The sequence below is a fragment of the Panthera uncia genome, chromosome X (genome assembly GCF_023721935.1).
Source record: "Panthera uncia isolate 11264 chromosome X, Puncia_PCG_1.0, whole genome shotgun sequence".
NCBI classification, from domain to species: domain Eukaryota; kingdom Metazoa; phylum Chordata; class Mammalia; order Carnivora; family Felidae; genus Panthera; species Panthera uncia.
The window spans coordinates 58,439,691-58,453,190 of record NC_064817.1 but is presented as its reverse complement, the minus strand read 5'-3'; the positions used below and the strand labels follow the sequence as shown (position 1 = coordinate 58,453,190).

The window sequence follows — 13,500 nt, the reverse complement described above, 5'->3', positions numbered from 1 at the left end:
CACAGAACTGTCAGATAGTAATGAGTCTGCAGACTTTGGAATGGCTAGTTCTGCCTCCAGTGACTGTGTTCCAGAAGTTCTGTTCTGACACAAGATAGAGTTTTGTCTACCAAATAGATCTAAAGGTCTGCTGCTCTAAAATTTTATGGAATTAAACTTTTAGCCACAACACAGGAAAAAAAGGGTTCTTTCAAACAACTTAGTAACAAAACATTTTATTCTGTCAGTCAAATCAGTGGATAATTCCTACCAATTTTATCATAATGTCTAACAAATCTAGACCCAACCCAAATTTTTTTTTGTTCTTACTCTCCTTGTCTCACATTTATCTATCAGCTAGAATATCTCCTGCTTTCTGTTTTACTCTCTTCAATCTATCCTCTGCTATTTTCAGGGTGATCTCTGTACAAATCAGATTTCAATATATATATTTTTTTATTGCCAAAATTAAAAATTTTCATTCCTCTTCACTACTTGATGAATAAATCCCAAATTCCTCAGTTGGACATTCATGATCCTTTACATTTTGGCTCCCTTCCACTATATTTTAAGTTAATGGGATTCATAATTCATTAACTGCATGGTTAGTATTTTTATATTGAATTTACTTTAAATTTATTAAAATTAAAGCAAAAATTGTTTTTTTTGTACAGGTCTATGAATTTTAACACAGGTATATATTCATACAACTACTGCCATAATCAGAATGGACAGTTACATCACCCCAAAAAATCTCCTCATGCTAATATTTTCTATTCATACACTCTTCTACCACCATTCTTTATCCCTGGGAACCACTGATCTATTTATTGACACTAATTTTGTCTTCTCAAGAATAACACATAAAAAGAATCATACTCTAGGTGACATTTTGAGACTGGATTTTTAACTCAGCATAATGTCTTTGAAAATCATCCAACTTCTGTATATTAATAATTTATTCCTTAGCAGCACTCTGAACAATATCCAAATTATGGAAAGAGCCTAAATGTCCATCAACTGATGAATGGATAAAGAAATTGTGGTTTATATACACAATGGAATACTACGTGGCAATGAGAAAGAATGAAATATGGCCCTTTGTAGCAATGTGGATAGAACTGGAGAGTGTTATGTTAAGTGAAATAAGTCATACAAAGAAAGAGAGATACCATATGTTTTCACTCTTATGTGGATCCTGAGAAACTTAACAGAAGTCCATGGGGGAGGGGGAGAAAAAAAAAAGAGGTTAGAGAGGGAGAGAGCCAAAGCAGAAGAGACTCTTAAAAACTGAGAATAAACTGAGGGTTGATGGGGGGTGGGAGGGAGGGGTGGGTGGGTGATGGGTATTGAGGAGGGCACCTTTTGGGATGAGCACTGGGTGTTGTATGGAAACCAATTTGACAATAAATTTCGTATTAAAAAATAATTTATTCCTGTTTATTGTTGAGTAGCATACCACAGTTCAGGGCACCTGGGTGGCTCAGTCAGTTAAGTGTCCGACTTCAGTTCAGGTCATGATCTCATGGTTCATGATTTTCAGCCCCATGCCAGGCTCTGCACTGATAGTGCAGAACATGCATGAGATTCTCTCTCCCTCTCTCTCTGCCCCTCCCCCACTTGTACTTTCTCTCAAAATACATAAATAAACTTAAAAAAGGAAAAAAATGAATATACCACAGTTTGCTTAACCATTCACCTACTGAAGGGCAACTACATTCTTTTTAGATATTATGAATAAAGCCACATGAACATTGGTGTACAATTTTTTTGTGTGTGGAGAGGACTTTACATTTCTCTGAGATAAATCCTCAATAATGCAATTGCTGTGTCATGTGGTAATTGTGTGATTAACTTTTTAACACACTTCCAACTTGTCAAGGAGAAGGCAACTGAAAGGAGTCAAGGGCCAGTTCCCCCACCCAAAAATATGAGGCAAGCTCACTCCACAGGAGGGATAGTAAAGATGCTGTATGAGGTGCTGGCACTGGTATAGATAAGACTGTAACAAAAGAAAAATTTATTGCCTTTTTTCTCAAGTTCATCGATAGTATAAGAAACAGAATGGTGGCCCTTCTTCATGGCCCTGCCACATAAGCTGACTGCCATGGCAAGAAATTTACTACCCCAGAAAGTGATTTCATTTTGACTTATTAGTGTTGGTGGGTGTGGCCAGAAAGATTGCAAAAGAGAGATATTAAGTTCTTCACCTTGCAGGACTAGACTGTAGAAAAATAAAGTATTGGAAGTAAATACTTCCAAGTCCCCATGAATAATCTATCAAGCCACTCTACCTGCCTCCATTCCTCCAGGACTGGTGGACCTTCAGAGGAACACAAGTGTGAATAATTGTCCTAGATAGTAGGTTTTAAGGGACTATGCTAAATGTAAATCATTGTGTGGTGAGTACTTGAGCCACTTCCAAATTATAAATGTTAGAAGAATGGGGTTTAAGAACAGGGCAGCAGTAGAGTATAAATGGTTAAGAGTGTGGGTGATGACACAATGGCTCATATACCTAATATACATATAACTCTTAACAATTGAGGGAAAAATAATAGAAAAAGAGATCTGACACATGGTTATCAGAGGTGGAAGGTAGGGAGAGGGGGAATTGGAGGAAGGTAATCAAAAGGTACAAATTTCCAGTTATAAGATAAATAAGTACTAGGAATATACTATACAACATGATGACTATAGTTAACACTGCTGAATGATATATAGAAAAGTTGTTAAAATTAGAGTAATCCTAAGAGTTCTCATTACAAGGAGAAAATTGTTTTTCTTTTTATTCTTTCTTTTCTTTATATTGTAACTGTATGAGATTATGGATGTCAGCTGAAACTATTGAAATCATTTCACAATATATGTAAATCAAACCTTCATGCTGTATGTCTTAAACTTATACAGTGAGACATGTCAATTATTTCTCAATAAAACTGGAAAAAAATAAGTGAACAATACCAGCCTCCCAAAAAGACCAAAACCCAAGAGAAAAATGGGGAAAGTATGTGAATAGACAATTCACATAAAAGATCTAAAAATGGCCCTTAAACATATGAAAAGTGTTCATACTCACTCAAAATTAAAGAAATACAAAGTAAAAATACACAGACACCATTTCTCACATATCAGACTGGCAAGAATATGAGAATGAATTCTGTTGGTGAGACTGAGGGAATAGGCACTGATGGTCAGAAGGCAAACTGCTACAGCTCTTCTGGTGGTAAATCTGACAAGTCTAAAAATCTACATATATCCTTAGTTTTTAATTTCAGTTTTATTGATATATAATTCATATTCTATATAACTCACCTATTTAAAATGTGCAATTCAATGTTTTTTTTTAGTAAATTCACAACATTGTATAACCATACCACAATCAATTTTAGAACATTTTCATCATCCCAAAAAGAACCCCCATACACATTAGCAGTCACTCCTCATTTCCCCTCCTACCACTCCCCACCCCTAGCCCTAGGCAATCACTAATATCTCCTTCTTGTCTGTAAATAGCAAAGAGGCATATATGAGGATATAAGATTGAACATTCACAGAAATCATGGGGAGAATGCTGAAGTTTCCCAGGTTGTGAAATTGAGGATTCAAGATATATTTACCTAAATTCCCAAGGAAAAGTAAACTCACAGTGATAACTGTATTAAAAGTACAACAACACCATTGATTTAGACCTAGTAAATTGATTGAAGAACAACACCATTGATTTAGACCTAGTATAGCACTATCACTACTAAGTCAAACTTGCTTTCAAAATCCTGAATAAGAAGTTTTTGAACAATGTTGAGCCAAGGTATTCACATGATTCCAAGAAAAATTTCATAAGTTCTACACTGAGATGCCTTCTAGTTAATCAAGGAATCAAGCAGTTCCTGGGGTTTCTGGATATTATTGGCTTAATCAGATCCATCCATTTGCCCTGGCAAACTCATCTTCCTCTAATTCTCAAAAAAGGCTAGTTGTTGATAAAGGCAGCTACCCAATGTGAGGAAAGAAACACATGGATACACTACCTTGAAGGATCCCCAAATTTCATGGAGGTCTAATCTACCCATCACAATTTAGAGCAGTAAATACCAGAAAAACTGTCTATGCCAATTGGGGAAGGTAGACTTTATTTTACAGACACTTTTCCTTTTCCTATGACCCTTGAGTCAAAACAGCCCACAAATACCAGAGAGGTGGCAGAGGAATGCTGTCCTGGAAGATTGTATGGCCTGTGAATATCCTGATATCAATGTCAGTTGTAGCACAGCAGATGGGTACTGTGCAAAAAAGAGTTAATGTAGCAGACCTGAGACTGCTACTTTTAGAAAAAGCCTGCTTATAAGTTTGATCCTTGGCTAGCATCTCGTAACTTAGGTTTTGGAGTATTTACAGTCAACAATTGGGTGATTAGGGTGGCTCACTGTGCCTAGACTACTTGTGCAAGCAATGTAGTTTAATTCTAAACACCTGCTTTCCTTCTGGGACTCTGGAGTTTTGGTATGTGCTAAAAAGAGAATACTTATGTGATTAGTCCCCAGTAAAAATCTTGGGCACTTAGTCTCTAATGGGTATTTATAGTAGATACTATTTAACATATTTTGCAGGGTTTTTTTTATGGGAGAAGAGTGCACTATGTGTGACTCCTCATAGGAAGAAAAGAGCATAAGGAAGCCAACACAGGGATTTATACAGATTCCACCTGTGTCTTTTTCCTTTATGGTCTAGCTGTGTATCCTTAATGTATTATAATAAATCTTAACTACAAATAAAACCATATATTGAGTCCTGTGAGCCTTTCGATCAAACTGCCAAACCTGGGGATAGTTTTGAGGATCTCTGACATATGATGCTTATTCACCTAGCCACTCACAGATAACCCCAATCAATGGTCAAAGAGTGTTCTAAGTCTTGAGGGAAGAGGCCTCTCCTTCAGGTGTGTGGTTCTTCTACAGTACGCTAAAGGGCCACTGCAACCCATTTGAAACTCTGAATATGTATAGTAAGTGAAAAATTAATTCATGCAACAAATATTTATTAAGTACTAACTATATGCCAGGCACTGTGGTCTCAGACTAAGGACAAGCCTTGAAAGCCCCAAATTATTACTATATCCTATCTTGACCATGAAATTCTTCATGCAGTGTGATTTTATTGGACTTCAACATGGAGCTTTCTCCTTCCCAAGGTTTTAATACTATATTGGATGTAACAGACATTCTCATTATGATGGTATGCTTTATCTACTTTCCTGGACTCTCACAACTACTACAATCTAATGAAGAACAGATATAAATTAATAGAAACTGAATAAACAATAGAAAAGATCAGCAAAAAATAACAAAAATAAACACAAACACACAAAATGGTAAATACAATGAGATATCACCTCACACCTGTAAGACTGGCAATCAAGAAGACAAGAGATACGTTATGGACAGGATGTCAAGAAAAGAACATTTATGTACTGTTGGTAGGATTTTAAACTGGTTCAGCCACTAACAACAGTATGGAGGTCCTTCAAAAAATTAAAAAATAGAACTATCATGCACTCCAGCAATCCCACTTTTGGGTATATAACCAAAGGAAATGAAAATAGTTTACCAAAGAGACATATGCACTCTTATGTTTATTGCAGCATTATTCATAATACCTAAGATATGAAAACAACCTAAGTACCTGTCAATAAATGAAGAGATAAAGACTGGATTATCCTATGAGAAAAAGAAGTCCTGTAAAAACATGGATGGACCTTGAGGACATTATGTTATATGAGATTAATCAGAAAAAAAGAAAAATACTATATCTCTTATATGTGGAATTCAAAAAACTAAAATCGGGGTGCCTGGGTGGCTCAGTCAGTTAAGCGTCTGACTTCGGGTCAGGTTATGATCTCATGGTTCGTGGGTTCTGTGCTGACAGCTCAGAGCTGGAGCCTGTTTTGGTTTCTGTGTCTCCCTCTCTCTCTGCTCCTCCCCCACTAGCACTCGGTCTCTCTGTCTCTCTCTCAAAAATAAACATTAAAAAAACTAAAATTATAAAAGCAGAGAGTAAATTGCAGCTAGTAGATAAATAGGTCCTGGAAACCAAACACAGAAGACAGTGATTATAGATGACAAAACTGTATTATAAATATTAAACTTGCTAAGATAATAGATATTAATCACTCCCACTAGAAGAAATAATAGTTATGTGATAGGATAGAGGTGTTAGCAATGGCAATCATATTGCAATTGGAATGTATCAAATCAATGTTATACACCTTCAGAGTACAGGAAGATGTCAATGGAGTAGGAGGACCCTAGGCTCACCTTGTACCACAAAAACTAGATAACTATCAACTCATCCTAAATATCCCAGAAATTATCCTAAAGACTGACAGAACAAACATCACAACTAAAGGGAGAAAAGAGGCCATATCAATGAAGGTCATTCAGCAAGTGCAGAGACATGCTTTACGGGATGAATAGATCTGGGTGCTGTGGAGGGAAGTGAGCCATGGTCACAGAGAAGGGCAAGAGAGAGAGGAGCACACAGGAGAATGAACAAGGAGAACATTTCCCCAAGGTCATTGGCCTGGAAATTAAGAGAGGCTAAATTTCATGCGTTCTTACAACCAGCAGGGCTTATAGCCTGGAGTTTTAAAGGTCAGGAGGCTTGGCTGTGACAGAGCCCTGAGAGCACTAGTCTGCTCCCGGAGAGAATGGAGGAAAACACCTGGGGGTAGATGGCATAGAAATAGCAATTTGAAAAACACCTGGTACACACTGGGGGGAGATTATTTGCTCCTCTTAGAGTGCTTCACAGGGAGGCAGCATTCATGGAGATGGCTCTCTGGGAAGAAAAGAATGGCTGGTGACATTTCTCTCTCTCTCCGCTCAGCATAAACACATATCCACATGCAGGAAGCAACCCAGCATCAACACTTACTGCCTAACTTGCTTACACCAAGCCCCACCCTGCTGCGTTCTAGCTGGACTGCCCTTCTCAGCCAGCTTGTCTTAGTCCCAGTGCAACAGGACCCTCCCCCAGAAGGTAGTACAAAACCCTACCCACACCACATCTCTCAACCAGATAGTTCTGCAGAGCCTCAGTTCTTGTGGAAGTGGTATTGGGTCTCATTTCATGAGCAGACCAGAGCACATCTAGTTAAAACTTGCCACTTTCAGGTCAGGGACCAAACACTGCACACAGAAAGCAAGGAGACCCTCTCCAGACCATTGGCCTGAAGGATATAGCAGAGAAAACACAATAGCAGAGTGAAAGGAGCACACACCAGAGACCCTCCCTAAAGCATAGGCCCTGGACACTATATGACCTCTTCTTCATAGGGCCATTACTTTCAGGAGCAGGAGACATAACTATTTCTATGCTGTTTACCCCCAGGTGTTTGCCTCCATTCTCTCTGGGAGCAGAGTAGTGCTCTCAGCGTTTATCTAACACTGGCAGATACTTAGACAAAATGCCAAGACAGAGGGATTTATTCCAAATGAAAAAACAAGGGGCACCTGGGTGGCTCAGGTGGTTCAGCATCCAGCTTTGGCTCAGGTCATTATCTCACAGTTCATGAGTATGGGCCTTGCATCGGGCTCTGTGCTGACAGCTCACAGCCTGGAGCCTGCTTTGGATTCTGTGTCTCCTTCTCTCTCTGACCCTCCTCCACTCATTCATCTCTCTCTCTCTCTCAAAAACAAATAAACATTAAAAAATTTTAAAAACAAATGAAAGAATAAGATAAGGCCATGGGAGAGATATAAGTGTAACAGATATAAGTAACATGCCTGAAGGGGAATTTAAAGCAACAATCATAAGGATATTCCCTGGGCTTCAGACAACAATATAAGGCATCAGTGAGACCATCACCATGGGGATAAAAGAGCCCTCTCCATGAATGCTGCCTTCCCTGCAAGAAATATTAAAGGGGACTCTTTTGAGTGGAAAGACCAAAAGTGACAAAGGCAAGAAAAGATCAGAGAAAATATCCAGAAACAATGACAAAACAAATAATAAAGTGTCAATAAAACATATCTATCAGTAATTACTTAGAATGTAAATGGACTAAACACTCCAATTAAAAGACATAGGGTATCAGAGTGGATAAAAAACAAGACTCACCTACATGCTGCCTACAAAAGACTCATTGTAGACCTAGAGACACCTGTAGGTTGACAAGAAGGAGATGGGGAAACATTTATCACACAAATGGATGCCAAAAGAAAGCTGGAAGCAATACTTATATAAGACAAACTAAATTTTATTTTTTTTTCAACGTTTTTAATTTATTTTTGGGACAGAGAGAGACAGAGCATGAACGGGGGAGGGGCAGAGAGAGAGGGAAACACAGAATCGGAAACAGGCTCCAGGCTCCGAGCCATCAGCCCAGAGCCTGACGCGGGGCTCGAACTCACGGACCGCGAGATCGTGACCTGGCTGAAGTCGGACGCTTAACCGACTGCGCCACCCAGGCGCCCCAGGACAAACTAAATTTTAAAACAGACTGTAAAAAGAGAAAACGAGAGGCACTATACACTCATAAAGGGGAGATTCTAAAATTAAGACATAACAATTGTAAATATTTATACAACCAACATGGGAGCCCACAAATTTATAAAACAATAACAAACATAAAGGAACTCATTGACTATATAGTAATAATAAAGGATTATAAAGTAATAATAAAGGAATTTAACACCCCACTTATATCAATGGACAGATAATCTAAACAGAAAATAAACAAGAAAAAATGGTTTTGAATGACACCCTGGATCAAATGGTCTTAAAATATATATTCAGGACATTCTAGACTAAAACAGGAGAATGCACATTCTTTCAAAGTGCACATGGAACATTCTCCAAAATAGATCACATATTACCTCACAAATCAGGTTTCAACAAATACAAAAAGAATGAAGTCTTATCATGCACCTTATCTGACTACAGCACTATGAAACTGGAAGTCAACCAAAAGAAAAAGTTTGGCAATACTACAAATACATGGAGGTTAACCAACATGCTACTAAACAATGAATGGGACAACCAGGAAATAAAGAAGAAACAAAAAAATACCTGTAAAAATATGAAAATGAAAACACAATGGCCCAAATCTTTGGGATGGAGCAAAAGCAGTCCCTAGAGGGAAGTATATAGCAATATAGGCCTAATTCAGGAAGCAAGAAAAATCTCAAATAAACAACCAAAACAAAGCTTAAAGCCAGCAGAAGGAAGTAAGTAATAAAGATTAGAGCAGAAATAAATGATATAAAAACACAACAACATAACAGATCAATGAATCCAGGAGCTGAATCTTTGAAAAATTAATAAAATTGATAAACCTCCAGCCAGACATTTAAAAATGCAAAGAGAAAGGATCCAAATAAACAAAATCACAAATGAGAGAGGAGAAAGAACAATCAACATCACAGAAATACAAACAATTATAAGAGAGAATATTATGAAAAACTATATGCCAACAATTTGGACAACATGGAAAAAATGGACAAATTCCTAGAAACATATAAACTACCAAAACTAAAACAGGAAGAAATAGAAAACTTGAACGGATTGATAACCAGCAAAGAAATTGAATCAGTAGTCACAAACTCCCTACAAACAAAAGGCCAAGACCAGATTGTTTCACAGGCAAATTCTACCAAATGTTCAAAGAAGAGTTAATACCTATTCTTCTCAAACTATTCCAAAAAAATAGAAAAGTAAGGAAAAATTCCAAATTCATTGTATGAGGCCAGCATTACCCTCACTCCAAAACCAGATGGAGACACTACTAAAAAGATAACTACAGGCCAATATCCCTGATGAACATGGATGCAAAAACTCTCAATAAAATACTATCAAAGCCAACCCAACAACACATTTAAAAAATCATTCACTACTATCCAGTGGGATTTATTCCTAGGATAAAAGAGTGGTTCAATATTTTCAAATCAACATGATACACCACATTAATAAAAGAAAGGAGAAGAAACATGATTATTTCCATAGATGTATTAAAGGATTTGACAAAGTACAATATCCATTCATGAGGAAAACCCTCAACAAAGTAGATTAAGAGGGAACACACCTCAACATACTAAAGGCCATTTATGAAAAACCCACAGCTCACATCATACTCAATAGGGAACAACTGAGAGCTTTTCCTTCACAGTCAGGAAGAAGACAGGGATGTCCACTCCTACCACTGTTATATGACAGAGTACTGGAAATCCTAAGCACAGCAATCAGAAAACAAAAAGAAACAAAAGGCATCCAAATAAGCAAGGAAGAAATCAAACTGTCACTCTATGCAGACGACGTGATACTCTATATAGAAAACCTGAAAGATTACATCAACAACTGTTAGAACTCATACATGAATTCAGTAAAGTAGCAGGATACAAAGTCAACATACAGAAATCTGTTGCATTTCTAATACCAATAATGAAGCAGCAGAAAGAGAAATTACAGAATCGATCCCATTTACAATTACACAAAAACAATAATATACCTAGGAATACATCTAACAAAAGAGGTGAAGGACCTACACCCTGAAAACTAGAAAACAGTGATGAAGGAAGTTGAAGATGACACAAAGAAATGGAAAAACATCCCATGCTCATGGATTAGAAGAACAAAAATTGTTAAAATGTGTATACTACTCAAAACAATCTACACACTTAATGCAATCCTATCAAAATACCACCAGCATTTTTCACAGAGATAGAACAAACAATCCAAATAGTGGATAGTCCAAAGGAATCCAATAGTGAAAGCAATTTTGAAAAAGAAAAACAAAACTGGAGGTATTACAATTCCAAATTTCAAGTTATATTATAATGCTAATCAAAATGGTATTCTACTGGCACAAAAATAGATGCATAGATCAATAGAACAGAATAACAAACCCAGAAATGAACCTACAACATTATGGTCAGCTAATCTTCAACAAAGCAGGAAAGAATATCCAATGGTAAAAAGACAGTCTCTTCAAAGGGTGTTGGAAAACTGGACAGCAACATGCGAAAGAATGAAATTGGACTACTTTCTTATACCATACACAAAAATAAATTCAAAATGGATTAAAGACCTAAATGTGAAACAGGAAACCATAAAAATCCTAGAGGAGAACACAGGCAGTAACTTCTTTGACATTGGCTGTATCAACTTCTTTCTAGATATATCTCCTAAGGCAAGGGAAACAAAAGCAAAAATAAACTATTGGGACTTCATCAAAATAAAAACCTTCTGTATAGCAAAGAAAACTTCAACCACAAGGACTCAAAACTAAAAGGCAACCTATAGAATGGGGGAATATATTTGTAATGACATATCTGATAAAGGATAAGTATCCAACATATATAAAGAACTTACATAACGCCCAAAAAAATGAAAAATCCAATTAAAAATTGGGAAGAATACATGAATAGACATTTTTCCAAAAAAAAAAAGACATACAGATGACCAACAGACACATGAAAGATGCTCAACATCACTGATCATCAGGGAAATGCAAATAAAAACTACATGGGATATCACTTCACACCTGTCAGAATCGCTAAAATCAACAACACAAGAAACAGGTGTTGGTGAGTCTATGGAGAAAGGGGAACTCTCTTGCCTTCCTGGTGTGAATGCCAAGTGGTACAGCCATTCTGGAAAACAGTATGGAGGTTCCTCAAAAAGTTAAAAATAGAAATACTCTAAGATACAGCAACTGTACTACTAGGTATTTACTCAAAGGGTATAAAAATACAGATTTGAAGGGACACATGCACCCTCATGTTTATAAAAGAATTATCAACAATAGCCAAATTATGGAAAGATCCCAAGTATCCATTGATAGATGAGTAAAGAAGTGGCATATATATACTATGGAATATTACTCAGACATAAAAAGAACGAAATCTTGCCATTTGCAATGATATGAATGGAACTAGAGGGTGTTATGCAAAGGAAAATAAGTCCATCAGAAAATGACAAATACCCTATAATTTCACTCACGTGTGGAATTTAAGAAACAAACAAGCAAAGGAAAAAAGAGAGAGTGAGGCAAACCAAGAAACAGACTTTTAACTATAAAGAACAAACTGATGCTTACCCATTGGACAAGGAAATTGATTAAATAGGTGATGGGGACTAAGGAGTGCACTTGTGATGAGCACCAGGTGTTACATGGAAGTGTTGAATCACTATATTCTATACTTAAAACTAATATTACATTGTATGTTAACTAACTGGATTTTAAACAAAAACTTTAAAAATGTACACCTTAAATTTACACAATGTTGTATGTAAAATATATCTCAATAAAAATATTTGTCAAAAAATGGTAACTATGTGAGATAATAGAAGTGTTAATTAGCTTGATTTCCATAATCATTTCATAATGTATATACCTATCAAATGATCACATTATATACCTTAAATATATACAATTTTTATCTGCCAATGATATCTCAGTAATGCTGGAAAAAAATTAAGTATCTGTGTCTGAAACTTAGGACTCAAATAATTAATTAGGCTACTAAAATAAATGTTGCAAGTGAAATAAGTCTGTGTTTCATTGCATCATTAATTTAGTAATATCAACCATGAAGTTAACTTAATCTAAAAAGAACAAAAGCTGTTACCGCTTCAGGAATTACTGCATACATAACTATGAATAAAGAACAAAGCACAACTCTGTTGAAATCCTTGTTTCCAATACAGAATTTGAGTAAAACGTGAGTCTTAGTAAAATCACAAGTTTCTCCATGTCATAGACATTTAGGAATCATTAAACAGTGAGTTTCAAAACCATAAATGCCAGTATCTTATTATACTTCCATTATTGTACTTGTGTCATTGAACACCTATTCCCCTGATGAGAACATGAGCTTCATGGGGACAGGCTTCCTGTTTCAGTGTTCTTTTTATACCAAAGTTGACCTAACACAAAGCAATCATTCCAAAAACATTTGTTGAATTAAATTACCTCCTAATTGGTCCGCTTCCAGGCCACTCTCCTCTCCCAAATCCTGCCAGTTCTTTTACAAAAATCTCTGATAATGTCATTCCATTGTCTCAAAACCTTTAATGACTGTTCATAGTAATCTGTTTTACAGGATTACGTCCACACACCCTGATGGGGCATATAAAGACCTTCACACTGTTCCCTCGGCCTATATTCCCAGTCTCAGTCCCTGCTTCTCCTCTTCACACCATATTAGTTGTTCCTTGAACACTTTTGGATTTTTATTACTCTATGCCTTTACCGACTCTGTTTCCTCTGTCTGAAAGATCCGTCCCCTCTCCTCTGCCTAGCAAACATTTATTAAAGCTCAGTTTAAAAAGGCAACCAACGGAATGGGAAAAGATATTTGCAAATGACACATCGGACAAAGGGCTAGTATCCAAAATCTATAAAGAGCTCATCAAACTCCACACCCAAAAAACAAATAACCCAGTGAAGAAATGGGCAGAAAACATGAATAGACACTTCTCTAAAGAAGACATCCGGATGGCCAACAGGCACATGAAAAGATG

At 36.7% G+C, this 13,500-nt stretch overlaps 1 long non-coding RNA gene across 1 annotated transcript in view; it reads right to left on the bottom strand.

Annotated features, from left to right (window-relative positions):
• LOC125932207 (uncharacterized) overlaps positions 1 to 13,500 on the bottom strand; it is a 40,774-nt gene that overhangs the window by 26,434 nt on the left and 840 nt on the right. The window lies entirely within an intron of this gene.